Genomic DNA, 18,034 nt, shown 5'->3' with positions numbered 1-18,034 from the left:
GTCTGTCTCTATGTGCCCTGCGATTGGCTGGCAGCCAGTTCAGGGTTTACTCCACGTCCTGCCCGATGATAAATGGGATAGGCTCCACCACTCCCGCGGCCCTTGTGAGGATAAGCGGCTGGGGAGACGGATGGATGGATTTTCTATGTAGTGTGAAATATGAATGACAACTCTTCGACAGCGCACTTTAACTGTCGCTCAATAGGATTCTGTATTGTAACTGTCGGTTCGTCTGCCATGCTTCTTGCTGTTAATATACTTTATAGGCATTGTCAACATTTATTTACACCCACAAATTCATGCTTGCGAAAGATATAGAGCATGATTCAACAGGACATCATTTATGTACAAACATTTGATCTACCACTAGCTTACTAGGTTATAGAATATTCAATTGCCTGCTGGCGAGCCATATCGGATTAAAAGTATGTTAATTAGCTATCATAAAAGATGGGATATAGTGTTATCGAAATACATGTCTCGGAGAGAGAAATGTTTAACTGTTGGACTATTTTGTCACACAGTTCTTCTCAGTCGTGCATGCCCCCACCCCCATCCTTGCTTTTGAACAAATTATACTTTTGGGGATCCCTCTTTATACACCCAATCATGACACCCACCTGTTTCCAATTCACCTCTTCACCTGTTGATTGTTCCAAAGACATATTTTTTGAACATTTTTAAATTTGTAGTTTTGTGTTTCCCCTGTCTCAGATTTCTTTGAATGTGTTGCAGTCATCAAATCAAAATGAAAGAAGATTTGCAAAAAAAAAAAACACTTTTCATCAGTTCGTCCATTCAATGTTTTGTCTTTATGATGTATTCAATTGAATATAGGTTGAAATGGATTTTGAATTTATTGTGTTATATATCTTTATTTTACATTTTATACAAAGTTCAACATCATTGGAATTAGGAATTTGTAAATGCACATTTGTATACTGTAATGCACTGGAACACCCAATCACATTCAAGATTTATACTTTTTTTTTTAAACATTTGTCAGTTTTTCTAACGTTTATCAGTTGAACGCTCTGATTATCACAGTTTTTTGGTTTTGTTTGTTTGCAGCCTTGTCGCATTTAGTTTGTTGCTGATCTCTATCAGACGTCTTTGTGTGATATGTTCACGATCAAGCATCACATTACCATACAATCTCACGCTCTAAGAAGCAATGCCAGATGAAGATGTGGGAGATTTTTACTTCCCAACTGTTTTCAAATTTAGCGATTAAGATCCCTGTCTGTGTTAATCCTGTCATATGAACTTTTTTAGTATGGTCTTTGTACATTTTGTGCTTAGAGGGTTTTGCAGCAGGAGGAAATGATCACTGCAGATTTTTAAAGTATGCTGTTTAGAGGAAATGCCATTAAAAGACAAGAACAATCGATACATACCAGTATGTGTATGGGGGATATAAGGTGCTTTTTTTCTCTTCATTTCCTGTGTTAAAACAATCGTGCCCTGTTGTTCAAGGGCATCCTGTATCGCATATGATGACTGATGTCTTTGGTACACTTTGGACTGCAAGCTCGTTTGAAAATATACATATAGTGTCTTTACCGGGCCAATAATCTAATAAAGCATTTCAGAAAATGGTCAGTAGAGCCAGTAGTCATGCGATCTACAGTGTCTAATTTTACTACATGTGGATCTCCAGTGCATTTAGAACCATTGGACAAATCTGACAAGTTTGCAATTTGTGTGAATTGTTGATTTATAATGATATACACGTGATGCAAATATTTTGGAATAAAGTAACAGAGATATTACTACTAAAGTAACAGAGATCTATCATTTGTCTAGTTTTGTCATAGAAGAATAGGATGCAGTATAGCTTGTACATATCTCAAAGATCCTTCATAATTTGGAACAAAATTGTGTACCTGTATGTGTGTTTGGGTGGGCTTGAGCGGATGGGAGCAGATGAGAAAGTGTGGACTTTTTGATTGTACTGTATAGACAACAATTGACAACGATGTGTGACGGGTTCTTGGTAAAAGGTCGTTTATTCGCTCCTTATTTTCTTCGCCCTTGTTAAATATGTGGGTATCACATTAGAGTGGCTTTATATGTGTTTTGGTCGCATCGTTGGCAGTGTGTCAGGATATTATATTGGCCTGAGTGATGGAGCTGCATATCCCTAATGTCCACTGTAAGTGTGTCAGTGTTGATGTCCGCGCATGAACATGGAGCTCCTACATTTACAGGGATGCCCATTCTGCTGAAAAATAGTCCAGTTGGAACATAATATTGTGCTTGACTTAGCCTTTCATACTAAATGTTAATGCTCTCGTGGTCTCAGGGAGTGAGTCACCAGTCTTGTTTATTGTTGTGGTCATTGGCCTCGTTCTCTGCAAGGAAGGAAACATGTATATGAAAGTGAATCTGCATCCTGGCTCTTTAGCCACACTGTACAGTTAAGCAGACAACAAGAAATCATAACCTAACAATTGAAATGACATTTGCCTAGTGTACATTATGCCAGTGTGAATACATGCTAATTGTACTTCATCCGTGTTGGGACATGCATTCTGTTGTGTCCTGGGCATGGCAAAGCCCTTTAAACCAATTAGAGCATCACAGCCATGTTCTTGTTATTACTGTTTTACAAACATTTTAAATGGACTGCATGGATACTCTCTACTGTGTGTATAATGCACTGCAGATTGTGAGCACGCCGAACATAATCTTGGTTAAAGTGACTTGAATACTTTGCGTGAAGTTACTATGCGGCCACAGAGGCTATAAAAACACAACCCTGTCCTAATAGCATGTTTTTTCAGATATTGAGAAACGAGACAAAGACAAAGCATTTCAAAACTTTTTCCACAATTATTGTGACGTATATGGTCTACAACTCCATTTGAGCGGAGGAAAATTTTTTTCGAGAGGCTCAGCAAATGTGAACATAAATGTGCCCGCCCTTCCATGACTCGGTATGCAGCTGTTGATGCTGCAGATGAAATTTATTTTGGGTTAATAAGAGGCACTTTAAAAGTAGAACTAATTTTAAAAGGATGGGTTAATTCTGAGCACAACCGCATCCCTAATTAAAAGCAGGTGTGCACACTTGTGCAACCCATTATCACAGTTGTTTTCAGTATTTTTAGCAAACCAAAGCAAATGTATTTATATAGCGCATTTCATGCACACGGTAACTCAATGTGCTTGACATGATTAAAAGCCTTTGAATAGAAAGAAGTAAAAAATCCAAGCAGGAAGAAAAAAAAACATAAAAAATGAAAATGACAACAAAAATACATAAAAATGAATTCAAGAAATACAATTTAAAAACAGCATGCAGTGCAAGAAATATCATTAAAAAGTACTTTTCCTCCTGCACTTGATGTTTTGTTTTTTATTTTCAATAGAGATGTACCAGTTATGTAATTGGCAGAAAAACTTTTGAGATGAACTATCTTGATGTCATTGTTTGATTAGAAAAATCATGCATTTGAACAGGGGTGTGCATGTAGAGTTTTTATCATCACTGTATGCACAATTAATAACACCTGGATACCCATTGTGACTTTGCACTCACATTGTACCTTGTTGGTGACTTTTATTTAGATTTGTGTTGTAGTGAACTAACAGCTGTCTAATAGTAAAAGTGGATAAACACAAACGCATGAGGTTGTTCTGCGTAATGTTTTCTTTGTGCACTGCAATGACCTTTTCCAGAGTGCTTGGGTTTTTTTTTTCTTTCCTTTTTTTTGTTTGTTTATTTGCGTCATTAGTCACAGAGAAGCAACGAGAAATGTCTTAGTTTTGGTCATAATGGTTGATCTGTTATTTGTAAAAATGTCAGAGTAGCATCTCTTTATCTGAAACCTAATTATCTGTCAGTCAACTTGAACAAACACTCAAATAGAAATGTCCTCCTTTTTACTGTATTCCCGTAGGAGAAACAATACAGCTGGTTCCACTAGCTAGCTGCAATTACAGCGTCGTTTTCCAGCAACTGGTTAGTGATGAACTTAAGTGGGGAACGATTAACGTATAAGGCGCACCTAAAAGCCTTTAATTTTCTCAAAAGCTGACTGTGCGCATTATATATGGATTAATGTTGAGCCTTTAGTGCGGCTCCGTCTAATGGATGTATAACGTAACCCCAGCCTCTACTGTAGCATCTATCCTATGCGGCTCATTGGTGTGCATGGTATACGAAAAAAAATGTAAATGCACCGGCCAATGAAGGTGCGCCTTATAGTCCGGAAAATATGGTTGTTCAAACCCTAACTGCAATATACAGTATTATGTGTCAGACCACACCCATTTCAATACAGAAGTAACATTATAAAGATGATTGGTCTTCAGATGTCTTTGTGTTTAGATCCAGCATTTGTACAAATAAAGGACAAGGATCTGCGAAAAAAAAACAATACTAAAAAAAATCAATAAATAAAATGTATCTAAATGTCTGACTGAAACAACTTTCTGATGATATAAGAAATAAGCATTTATTTTTTTTACCTAACCAGTTGTTTTCCTCATTGTGAACTGCAACTAAATTATTTTCATCAAAGCCTGCATGATCCCGTTTTCAGGAAAAGGAGTGCTGTCTTTTTAACACTAGTCCTGTCCTCTGACTTCACACGTGGCAACAGATTTTTGAATTACTAGACCTTGCCATTTGTATACAAACATTTCCTGCCAGCAGAGCGGTTTCCGCGTTTGGCAGTATATCCAGTGTCATACTCATACTCGGGATCGCACAGCTCCGGAAATCTGATGGATAGCTTCAACAAGTAATATAATTAATAAATAAAAAATGTGCCCAGACTCAATAGTTTGATTATTTTGTGGCTAGTACTATATTTGGTGCTGCATTTTTTTGGTGCCATGTACAGTATGCTTGAATGCCTAGTGATTTAATAGTGGTGTAATGATGCTCATGTTGCTAGAAAATATTCCCTTTCAAAGCTGAATAATATTTATTTTTCCTACACTTTCTTATTCAATTCGCATGATATCATGCGAAGACTTTCTTCTTTATTGCCTCTTAAAACCAGTGTTAATGGTTCTGGTTAAATCATTTTATTTACTAGCTTGTAATATCACACCCTTTTCGACTATGTAATCTAAATTACTTCTCGCTGAAGACGGATGGTTTAATTTTAAATGTTTCATCAAGATCTTGTAATAACCTCATTGTTTATCTTATCTGATTAATAATCGCTGTGCCAGAAGTTCACAACATGCACAATATTTCAAAGTCAACAAGTAACTACAGAGCTGCCATGATCTCAGTATGTAAATTAGTCTTTTTTTTTTTTGGTTTCATTTTTACATATTTGCATTACATCACACATTCTACACGCCATGTGTGCTCATCAGTGGCAACGGCCAAGAAGAACTGTGGCAATGCTTGGCAAATTTCTCCTCTGCCAGTGTTGAAAGATATCATCGCGGGGGGTCTTTCTAATTAAACCACTGGTCAAATCAAGACAAGATGCGAGATTTGCTTCACAAAGTGACTTCGTATCCTCCAGCTACCTAAAACTTGGCCTCTATTCAAGGTGGTGGTTGAGGAGGGGGGAAAATTTTTCATTTTCCTGAACACCCCCTCCTCCCTTGCACCCTAGCCTTCCTTATCCATATTTCATGTAGCGCTGCAGAGGTGCGAGATTGTGTGAAAGTAATCCACTTCTGGATATTTAGTCCAAGATTAAAATCACTCGCCTCGCTGCCTATAGTTCTGCTCTCCTTGTATTGATTGCCTCTGTCCAAATATAAATCAGGGATGTACAGAACATTTTTCCCAGGACTTTAGAATTTACCTGTAAAATGTGGGTTTCCTTTTCCGTGGTGCAAAAGGTAAATGGGAAAAAAAAAAAAAACCTTTTGAAGCAGGAATTCAGCAGTGTCATAACTTCTTTTTTCGATGTGTAGATTTCAAACGGATTTTTTAATTGATTGTATTCTGATAGTTGACCCTCCAGTCAAGTGTAAAATTAAAGGACTGGATAAATATTTTGTGGGTTGCCTGCAAAAAAAATTTCTATGGAAGCCGTTCTAAATTTTGTCCAAATAAATCCCGCTTCCTTGGGTAAAAATACATTTTACCTACTTACTCTTGACGGCACAGTGAGTCAGCTGGTAAAGCGCTGGCCTCACAGTTCTGAGGACCCGGGTTCAATCTGTGTAGTTTACATGTTCTCCCCGCGCCTATGTGGGTTTTCTCCGGGCACTCCGGTTTCCTCCCACATCCCAAAAACATGCAACATTAATTGGACGCGCTAAATTGCTTCTAAGTGTGATTGTGAGTGCGATTATTGCATGTCTCCATGTGCCTTGCAATTGGCTGGCAACCAGTTCAGGGTGTACCCCGCCTCCTGCCCGCTGCGATAGGCTCCAGCACTCCCCGCGACCCTTGTGAGGATAAGCGGCAAAAGAAAATGGATGGCTGAATGGATAGTCTTACTCTCTTAACGGGCACACCTTTGCGTTCCACTGTGGTCATGACACTACAGTGGAACAAGAACTGTTGCAATTTCATCACTTCCATTTAGTTGATACTACAGTAAATAATTATCAACAGAAAGGAGTGTGCAATGTATGTAGCAGGCTCTATTATTGACTGTATGAATAGAATTTCTATTGCTGTTACCCCAAGACTTATTTTCCAGTTGCTCAAACACACTACTATCTCCAACAAACACAACAAGAGCCCTGATGAAAAGAAAATGCCAAATAGGAGCATACAAATAAATATGGTGTACTGTAAAGTGTAGTATTTTCAACAATTGTTGGGAAAACACTGGAGTCAGTGGAAATTGTATTCCTCGGTATGGTTGAACCTGGAAGTGAAGGCAGTGTAGTTATTAGGCAATGTTACTCAAGCGGTGAAAACGAGCAGTGTAGATTTTGGTATTAGCTGCATTTATCTTTGGTGAAAACAATGTTTAAACAGAACACTTCTCTGTTACCACGCGTAATAATAGCTTTTAATAGCATTAACAGGTTGCAGCGAAAGCCTCGTTTCAGGGTAGGAGAGGCCTTTGAAGTCGTCTTTATTGGAGAGTGGGGTTGAAACAAAACCACACAAATGGAGAGTGGAGTGTACACACACTTGTAAATAGCTCAATGAGGGTTCTCATTGATAGTATTCGGGAGAGTGGACTGTTGAACACACTTTATTTGACAGTGCATCAGGGATATTTGACAATTAGAATAATAGGATATTTTTTTCTCTGTTGTTGTGCATATTATACCAATTCATTTATTGTCTTGCTCCACAGTGAGACAAAAAAAAAGAAAAAAAGGTACCCAACCTCAGCTCTTGCAAGTTAAAAGGTCAATTTGAGCTCATAAAACAGGACAGAAGAGGAGCTGTATGTAAAGGCTAATCTGAATAGAAACATGTGATACAATAACTAAATTAGGGACATAAAATGCTTATAAATTGTTGATATCAGTGTGTTTGAATTTAGTTGACAGGTGGTTCAACTTGCATGTGCTGCAAGCAAAAATGTACGATATACATAAACACTATGATAATAGTATGGTTTTAAATGCACAGACGATAAGACAGTAAATATTATTTCTGGGTAGTATAAACAATATATAATATTACGAGTTGCATTGTTTGTTACCATGGAGAATGGTAACATATTTTGTGAGACAAGGCTTAACTTTCGAACTGCATTTTGCAGAAGGGAATAAATGAGGGCGAACAGGACAAATGGAATAGTAATCACTCATTGCAACGTTGGAAAGTAGTGCACAGTTCTCTGTTCTGGCTGCTCAGAATTCTTTGTGTTCCTCATGCAAAAGAGTCAGCTCTATTTAGGAGGGGACCAGGTCAAGAAGAAGATTCTCCTTCCAGGCAAACCCCGCAGAGGCGCTTCTTTGTGTCGAGTGAGGTCGCAGCACATGGATCACTGTCGGTTTACAGTTGACAGCGCTGCCTGCCGTTCTCAAGACTGTCAACATGGGCCAAATGTCAGTGTTCAGACTGAACAACATTCCAAAAAACCCAGATTGGTGCTGGCGCTGTACTTTGAAACGTTGTATCATTTGGGACTACTTGAAGTTACCTTTTTTCTCCCCCGTATATCTAAAAGCTGGTACTTGGCAGTCTCTCTTCAATGTGATCTTTTTTCAATGAAAGGTACTACACCTGAAATATATAACAGTATGTGGAAAATAGTGAAAACAATGTTTAGAATTCATAACTTGTCTACTCAACATATAGGTGCTATATTGGGAACTAGTTGTTAATATGTTAGAATAGTACAGGACATGTATGAGGGCAGCAGAATAGCAGTGAGATGTGCCGTTGGTGTGTCAGAAGAATTTCAGGTGGCGGTGGGACTGCATCCGGGTTCTGCGCTGAGCCCCTTCCTGTTCGTGGTAGTAATGGATAGGCTGACAGACGAGGTTAGACTGGATTCCCCTTGGACCATGATAACATTGTGATCTGCAGTGAAAGCAGGGAAAAGGTGGAGGAACAGTTAGAAAGATGGAGGTATGCACTGGAAAGGAGAGGAATGAAGATTAGCCAAAGTAAAACAGAAAATATGTGCGTGAATGAGAGAGTCGGAGGAGGAAGAGTGAAGCTCCAGGGAGAAGAGATAGCGAAGGTGGACGACTTCAAAAATACTTGGGGTAAACAATACAGAGCAATGGAGAGTGTGGTAAGGAAGTGAAGAAACAGGTCCGAGCAAGTTGGAAGACTTGGTGGAAGGTGTCTGGTGTGTTACTGTATGTGACAGAAGAGTCTCTGCGAGGATGAAGGGCAAGATTTATAAAACAGTGGAGAGGCCGGCCATGATGTACAGATTAGAGACGGTGGCTCTGAAGAAACAACAGGAAGCAGAACTTGAGGTAGCAGAAATGAAGGTGCTGAGGTTCTCGTTCGGAGTGAGCAGTTTGGATAGGTTTTGAAATGAGCACATTAGAGGGACAGCCAAAGTTGGATGTTTTGGACACGAGGTTAGAGAGAGCAGACTTTGATAGTTTGGACATGTTCAGAGGCGAGAGAGTGAGTATATTGGTAGAAGGGTGCTGAGGACGGACCTGCCAGGCAAAGAGCGAGAGGAAGACCAAAGAGAAGGTTCTTGGATGTTGTGAGGGAGGACATGAGAACAGTGAGCGTTAGAGAGGATGCACGAGATAGGCTTAAATGGAAAAAGATGACACGCCGTGGCGACCCCTAACGGGACAATCTGAAAGAAAAAGAAGATTAGGAACTAGCTGACATCATCAATATTCATTCCGCAATATGGATCCTACTTGTTTTTTTGACTTCCACTCCGGTGCCATGATGGAGTTGCCATTTCATCAGCAGCTGGCAAATGCCTTTTTCACTTTGTTCAAAATTGCTGAAACTTTGGCACTGGAGGGAAATAGATATAAAGCACTATTTGAAACTGCCGTGTGTAACACTAAGGGAGAAGGAGTGGGATCTCCAGGGGTCTGTTGGCATGCATACTGACACGGTTCCCGCTGCATGAACAAAGCGAAAGCTCAGATGGGGAAAAGCTGCATGGGGGTTAGCAAGCAGTTTTCACAATGGCCAGGGGATGACAGCCGATCCAAGGTTTTAAGGTTTGGTCATGAGCGACCATACCAAGCAAATGCCGAGGTGACTGTAAACATTCCATTATGCATGCATTAGTTCTCTCAGCTGAGCAGAGGTGGGTAGTTACGCACTACATTTACTCCATTCCATTTGTTCAGGTTACATTACTTTTTACTTTAACTTGAATATTTATGTAAAAAAATAATCAATCCTTTTACTCCATTACAATGATCGACATGCTGCTTGCTGTTTTTATTCATCCATTATTGTGTGCATAATGAAGTCTAAAAATACATGATCTCTCTTTCTCCCTCTCTCTTTCTCTCTCTCTCTCTCTCTCTCTCAGATGCCCTCTCTCGCACTCAAAAAATGAACACACACACACTTTATGAATATGTCTGTTCACCTTCATGCAGTCATTTAAGTGAATAAAGAAAATAATAATAATAATGAAGCAAATAATACTTCCATAGGGCCCGATGCATGTGTTGTTGTTTTTGGGGCAATATAAACTTTAAATGGTGGCAGGTGTGTGTGTGGACTCCCATATACCATTATTTTTAAATTTCATATGGCATTCATGCTTTTCTTTCAGACAAAAGTTACTCACAATTCCTCTTGTAGTTTTTTTTTCACTGAGTTATTTCTTACATTTGAGTTTTACTTTTACTTTTGAGTGTCATTATTCGAAAGTCACAGTACTTGTACATGACTGAAATATTTGGCTCCTCTACCCACCTCTGCTGTTGAGATACTGGAATCAAAAAATTTAAATAGTTCCTCGGTATCTTAATAATATGCATATTTATACATTTTGTGTCTTGCTGAAATTAGCCTTGACCAAAAACCCTTTTATACTTGCAAGAGCAAGAACCCAGCTTGTTGAGGTGAAAAATAGCAATCACACTCAAGACTAGAATTTTTTTTTTTTACTTACAGAGGCAGAACTTCATTCAGTACGCTCTGTGTATGTGGTGCATGGACACCTCATCAAACATAAATACCCCTCCTTGTCAACAGCTTCACCAAGTAAATTAATAGTAGCTTATCAGAATGTAACACAGTTTTGCCAGTGTGTATCAGTACAACCAACAAAACTCAACGCAGCTATGCTTACCATTTGACTTTGACGTGATAGCTGGGTCATGGCACCTGTGGGGGATATGGGTGTTTCTGTATGATATTGCCTCTGCATCATAGCGTTTCATAAGTGTAGTCCAGCAGCCGTCTTGGCCCATCAGTTAAAATAAGCGGTTGAACCTATTTACAGTCACTCACATTTGAAAAATGTACGGGTGTGGTCAGTCATGCCCACAGAAATAAAGTTACGGGTGTGGTCCACCAGTCATGCCCGCCGGTAAAGTTGCAGGTAGGATTAGGGATGGAATCTCAAAACCTTAAAATAATTTACTGGATTAATATCACATAACTGTGAATGAAAATAAAATAAACAAATACAGAACTAAAATAGAAAACAGAAATTTCAAACTCAGAAATGATCATTTCCAATTTCAACTGATATTACTAGAACACAATATTAAACAGTATTTAAATTTTTCATCAATAAAAATTCTTGATCTGACAAACTTTATCTGAAGAAAAGATAAATGCGCTGGCCTGTCAGCGAATAAACACAAACAGTCTATAGCCACAATGTCTTGAAAATCCTGAAAGTTTAGTTCAAATAATCGGCATTACTGTCAAGAAGCTAGCGATACATTGTAACAAACATTCCTGTTGGCAATCGTGATGTATTGTTATAATCTATCGTAATTGACGGCGGTATCTATTCTCAATCCATTGATGAAAGCTAGCAGTAGAGGATCTATACCTCCCTAAAGCATGGAGAGGGGTAAAGTTTTCAATTTCAAGATAACGCGAACTACGGGGGAAAATGACCGTTCGCATTTATATATATATATATATATATATAGACAGACTAGTCTAACGTTAGAATTTAGATCAAGTCAAAGTAAATCACAATCTCATACTTATTATAGTTAGATACTGAAACATTGCCTGGGTTATATCCCAGAAATGTTTTTCAGTGTAACTGAATTTCCTTTGACATGGCTCATGATGTTGATGATTTTAACATAAATGCGCTCACACTACGTGAAGAAGCTCTGAACATGCGCTTTTTGCATCACTTCCCGAACAGTTAACTTGCATTTCCTGTTTCCACCTGAATAGTGATTGTTTAGGAGCAGTGTTGTTGAGTTAACGTTTATGAAATAAACACGTAAATTAATGTCAAGACTACACAAAATACGCAATGTCTTTGAATATCTATTTTTTCTACTCGTAACAAATTTTATGCGTGTGATTTTTCATGCTCGACTGTCCAGAGTTGCGATGGGGCCATCGTGCTCATCAAATCACAGTGACTGTATTTATTATTCGAAGCATCGACATTGGCCCCCCGCAATTCATCGTCATCACCTAATTTTTAATTTGCATTAACAACGTGGACTCCTGGAAGGCAGCAGGGGAGGAGGTGAGAGGCAATTAAATGTAGTACACATCATGTATACACTCGATAAGATTAGATTATGTCACAAGTAAAGAAGTGACCAAAGATCCTGAATCAGAATAATTTCACTTCCCAAACTCTGCTACTCTATGGTACACTGAAGACTTCACCTGTCAATCAAACACACATTAATGTTCGCTGTAGTCAACTTGTGGCTGAATAACCTGTCCCACTAACAAACAGTTAACTTTCAGCCCTTGTGTTGATTGGGGACCAACACACACAACTTGGAGTAAAGTGCTTATCTTTTTAACGACATTTCTGCAGTGGAGTGAGCAGTTTAGCTCCTTAACATGCTGGTTTGCTAGCATGCTGGCTAGCTCGTTAGCTACCAGGATAGCGAACACGATAACTTAACTTTTCCTTAAATGTCTCTGTTGTGTGAATCTACCTGCTGCATATGGAGGATTGCTGAGGAGTATTGGACAGAGCCAACACCAGCAAGACTGTACCGGTCCACCGACGTTCCATGAGCCCGCTAGCGGCAAATGACAGAGCCGTCCAACTTTGTCAGCTCACTGTGTGATCCCCACTCTGGTATTGTCAAGTCTAGCTGGTCGTGTAAGGGGCATAGAAACGTGGTGGAGGATCTGCTTTTATGTAAATTAGATGCATTATAACGTCATTCTCCAGGAAAATTTAGGACAGCTCCAACCTACAGTAGTAGATAAAAAAAATTACTTGGTTGTTTAATTTCACACTCAGTGGTCGGGCAGGCACACAACAATTACAATATACAAGCAATTAAAAGTCAATTTCATATAAATGTCTCCTTACAACTGCTAAAAAAAAAGTTCAATTACTCTGTAATTAGTAGTATATCTTGTGGTGCCTTGTTCAGCTATTAAGTCAGCAATGCAATCAATAGATATTAATATATAATACTGATGCAAACATGGACATAAAAAAGACCATCAAAATGCAGTAGTGAGAATGTATTTTCTTTCTTCATAAATAATGGATGTAAAAACCTGTTCCACGATCAAACTCCTTCTATTATACAGCCAGTGTTTTAAGTTGCTTTTTAATATGCTCAATAGTCATTCAAGTGAGTGAGTGTACAAATCCGCTTCTCCTTTTTAATATGAAGATATGAAAACAGTCAATTACAAAGTTGGAATGCAAAAGTTATTTGATATCATTTTTCAATAAATCTTAAGTGTAAATGTAGTTAAGCAATTTCAAATGTAAAAGCATCAAAACTCTACCGTGACTTTGATGAAGTGACCAAATACAGTAGTGCTGCGTGCAACCTTATTGCTTTAAATGGGGGTCTGCGATCAGCATCTAAACTTGTCTTCTCACATTCTCCTTCTCTAAATTACCTTTGTTAAGGCAGGTACTCCTTTTTTTTGGGGGGGGGGGCAAAGAAAAATCTAAACATGTGGAGGTAATCATTTAATACCGACAATTGATGTGTAATTTGATTTGAATTTTGAAATGTGCTACTTCAAAAACCTAGCGTTTCAAAGTGTTTCTCTATGTGAATCTACATACAAGGTGATGATGATAATGATTCTTAAGCATCACAAAAACAATGGCTTAAGAATGACTTTGTAGGACAACACATGATGTAACCCGACTTCACGCTTACTCATTGGACAAAAGACCACAGACATGATGAGACAGAGTAGCATAACAGTGTGTATTTGTTTCTATTTTAACTGATGTCACCTAATAGGGACAAGGCCTAGCTGGGAGAATATATGTGTATATATACTATATATACAGTATATATGTGCGTGTGTGTATGTATGCGACTTCAAGCTAATGAAGCACATATGATTAAAATCAGATCAGAAACAAGCCCCAGGAGTTGGTGTCTAACTTGGTGTGAAAAGCTTTTGCCATGTTGCAGGAAGCTCTACAGCAGCCGTGTTGATTCCCTAAGGACGAATAGTTTTAATGAGCCTCCCATGGCGACTTTCAGTATCAAGATCCTGCTATTTATTTGTTTATTTATAGCCATCCAGTAGTAGCCAAAATTTCCCATTTTATCCAAAAATGTAAAAACAGAATCTTTTTGTTGATGGTAAAATTATCTATCTATCTATCTATCTATCTATATCTATCTATCTATCTATCTATCTATCTATCTATCTATCTATCTATCTATCTATCTATCTATCTATCTATCTATCTATCTATCTATCTATCTATCTATATCTATCTATCTATCTATCTATCTATCTATCTATCTATCTATCTATCTATCTATCTATCTATCTATCTATCTCTCTATCTATCTATCTATCTATCTATCTATCTAGCTAGCTAGCTAGCTAGCTATCTAAGAATTAGTATTTCCTTATTATAACAACCTGTGACATATTTACATAAGTAGTAGTTCGTAAAAAAACAAGACAATATAATGCATTATATAAATATGGAGGCGAGTGGAGGGTAGCATGTTGCTGTGGCCCTTGACGGCAACACCTTTCCAGTTTCTCATGTAGCCACTTTGGACAATTAATTTACCACCCCTGATCATAAACATCCATCCATCCATTTTCTTCGCCTCTTATCCTCACGAGGGTTGCGGGGAGTGCTGGAGCCTATCCCAGCTGTCAACGGGCAGGAGGTGGGCTACACCCTGAACTGGTTGCCTGCCAATCGCAGGGCACGTTGAGACAAACAGCTGCACTCACAATCATAGCTTGGGGCAATTTAGAGTGTCCATTTAATGTAGCATGTTTTAGGAATGTAGGAGGAAACCGGAGTGCCCGGAGGAAACCAACGCAGGCACAGGAAGAACATGCAAACTCCACACAGGCGGGTCCGGGATTGAACCAGGGACCTCAGAACTGTGAGGCCAACGGTTTACCAGCTGCACCACCTTGCCACCCCACAAATATACAATTGTTGGCAATTACTTGAATCATCCATCTTACCAGATATTTTCTGTACCGCTTATCCTCACAAGGGTCGCGGACGTGCCAGAGCCCATCCCAGCTGTCTCTGAGCTCGGGGGGGGGAGGTCCACCCTAAACTGGCCCTCAGCCAATTGCAGCTCAGATATAAACAAACAACCATTTGCACCCACATTTACACCTACGGGGAATTTATAGACTTCATTTAACCTACCGTGCATCTTTTTGGAATGTTTGACAAAACCACAGTGCTCATAGAAGACCCAGACGGGCATGGGGAGAATATGCAAACTCCACATAAGCAGGATGGGATTTGAACCCCTCTCCTCATAACTATGAGGCTGAAGTGATGACAAAAACATTATCTGATTACGTGTTGTACCCTGTGGCGCTACATTTCTGTAACAGTCTAATAACAACAATGTCACATTAGTATTACTTTATTTTGGACTCCTTTTTGCTACATTTATGATATTCCAGTTGGAAATGCAGATGACTATGTGCAAGATGACAGCAATTTTTTGGGGGGGGTATGTAAACATAATTGTGTTATGTGGATGGATGGTGTCAGTCCCAAATATTGAGAATCAAGGCTTGTTCCCAGGCAAATGTAGCAGAGTGGTAAATGTCATTTGAATATCACAAGAGCACATTTTGAGCAGTTCTAGCGCACCCCCTTCATTTTTATGAACTTTAAGAGTGGATACGAAAGTCAGTTAGTTAGTAGAGGTGGATGCCAGCAGTATATTCTGAGGTCTTTGGGAAAGGAAAGAAGAAGATTTTTTTTTATATATATATATATAGTATATACCAGTTTTGGTTAACCGACTGCCTCAAGGAATTAGGTTAGCCTTGGGCCGAAAGATTTAAAGTCCTTCCTGCTCTGAAAGAAAAGCAATTTTTTTGGACTTAGTAATAAAAGCTGATGGTTGAAAGGATCAAGCCATGTTCCCATTGATTCCAGCAGATTTTTTTCAAGTAACATCTTATTTTTCTGAAATGGAATTCCTTTGAATAGTAATTATAATGGCACTTCGACTTTTTTTTTTCCATTTGGCATCACAGTGAATGTGGACAGCTCCAGGAGCTGAAAGGAGGTGCAGTAACAATATAACAATTGTATTTACGTAGATACAACCATCCAACCCTCTGGCTGACATTTAATTCTACAGCAGTGGAACCTCGGATGTTGTATCCCCCCTTAAGCATTCAATTTAGAATGTAGAAAACTATGCCTGAAAAGTTGCACAAAACTTCTTTGTTTGATCCACTTTTTCTTTGTTCATTTATGACACTCATTCTAAAAGAAGCTTCCTTAACAAGCAGTTTCAAGAGAAAAAGAACAAACAATGGAAGTTGCTTGAAGTACTCTCATTCAAAGTCGAAAGACTGTTTCACCATATGTTCCAATACCTCCTAAGAGTGTTTTATTATTTTGTGGGTTAGCTTCTTTTTACACTTGACATTTGAAATGTTAAAAAGTGAAATGACAGCATCTGGAATATAAATCCCACCTTTCAGTGTACCCGTCTGTGTTTTGTTTTCACCTTTTTTTCTGTACACATGTATAGAAGTTGACAGTAGCCTGGTTTATGCTCAGACTTTATTGTCCATCCATCGATCCCTTTTCTACCACTTTTCCGGGTTGGGTCCCGGGTGAAGTAGCTTCAATAGGGATACCAGACTTCCTTTTCCCCGGCCACTTCTACCAGCTCTTCCGGAGGGATCCCAAAACATTCCCAAGCCATCTGAGAGACACAGTCTCTCCAGCGTGTTCTGGGTCATCCCCGGGGTCTCTCTGCAGTGGGACATGCCCGGAACACCTCACCAGGGAGGCGTCCGGAAGGCATCCTGATCGGATACCCCAGTCACCTCATCTGGCTCTTTTCAATGCAGAGTAGCAGCGGCTCGACACTGAACCCCTCCCAGAGATCCGAGCTTCTCACCCTATCTCTAAGGGAGAGCCCAGACACCCTGCGGAGAAAACTAATTTCGGCTGCTTGTATCCGGGATCTTGTTCTTTCGGTCACGACCCACAGCTTGTGCCCGTAGGTGAGGGTAGGAATGTAGATCAACTGGTAAATTGAGGGCTTCACCTTACGACTTGGCGTCCTTTTCACCATAACGGACCACAAAGTCTGCATCACTGCAAATGCTGCACTGATCCGTCTGTCGATCGACTGCTCCATTCTTCCCTCACTCCTGAACAAGACCCAAAGATACTTGAAGTCCTCCACTTGGGACAGGATCTCATCCACGACCCGGAGAGGGCACGCCACCCTTTTCCGGCTGAGGACCGTGGCCTCTGATTTGGAGGTGCTGATTCTCATCCCAGCTGCTTCACACTCTGCTGCGAACCGCTCCAGTGAATGTTGGGGATCATGACGTAATGAAGCCAACAGAACCACATCATCTGCAAAGAGCAGAGATGCGATGCTGAGGCCTTATCGTGGTGTTCCGATGATCCTAGGAGCTAAGTTATCTGGGGCTTCATGCCCCTGGTAAGGTCACCCATGGCAAAAAGGTCCTAGGTGAGGGACCACACAAAGTAAGACTCCAAAACCCCTATGACAATGGATCTTGGATCTTTGCCTTCCCTTGCCCCAACGCGGGTCACCGGGGCCTCCCTCTGGAGCCAGGCCTGGAGGTGGGATTCAAAGGCGAGCGCCTGGTGGCCGGGCCTGCACCCATGGGGCTCGGCCGGGCACAGCCCGAAAGGGTAACGTGTCCCCCTTCCCATGGGCTCACCACCTGTGAGAGGGGCCATAGTGGTCGGGTGCAATGTGAGCTGGGGGGTGGCCAAAGGCAGATACTTTGGCAATCCAATCCCTGGCAACAGAAACTAGCTCTCACCTTTTTGGCAGACTTTATTGTCATTATGATTTCAATCCTTCCGATTGAAGATTTCCGGTCACTCGGGCCTTTAATTAATGTGGGATGAAAGTAAACATAACCTAAAACAGCCAAACACTGTAACGCATTTTTCTTCGCGCCATGACAGGTCAAGCTGTCATGAGTATTGAGATTGGTTGAAGCAGTTCCAGTTGTTTCCCTGTCATGAATTGTAGATCTAAAACAACATCTAGGTGCTATAATTCATAC

At 39.8% G+C, this 18,034-nt stretch overlaps 1 long non-coding RNA gene across 1 annotated transcript; it reads right to left on the bottom strand.

Annotated features, from left to right (window-relative positions):
* Positions 1 to 7,241: 7,241 nt before the first annotated feature.
* LOC133508914 (uncharacterized) lies at positions 7,242 to 12,711 on the bottom strand. Its single transcript, XR_009797187.1, has 3 exons — positions 12,454 to 12,711; positions 8,043 to 8,425; positions 7,242 to 7,928 (listed from the first exon to the last, which is right to left on the bottom strand). It is a non-coding gene; the product is annotated as an uncharacterized LOC133508914 (long non-coding RNA).
* Positions 12,712 to 18,034: the final 5,323 nt, after the last annotated feature.

The sequence above is a fragment of the Syngnathoides biaculeatus genome, chromosome 11 (genome assembly GCF_019802595.1).
Source record: "Syngnathoides biaculeatus isolate LvHL_M chromosome 11, ASM1980259v1, whole genome shotgun sequence".
NCBI lineage: Eukaryota > Metazoa > Chordata > Actinopteri > Syngnathiformes > Syngnathidae > Syngnathoides > Syngnathoides biaculeatus.
This window is presented reverse-complemented; position numbering and strand designations above follow the sequence as displayed.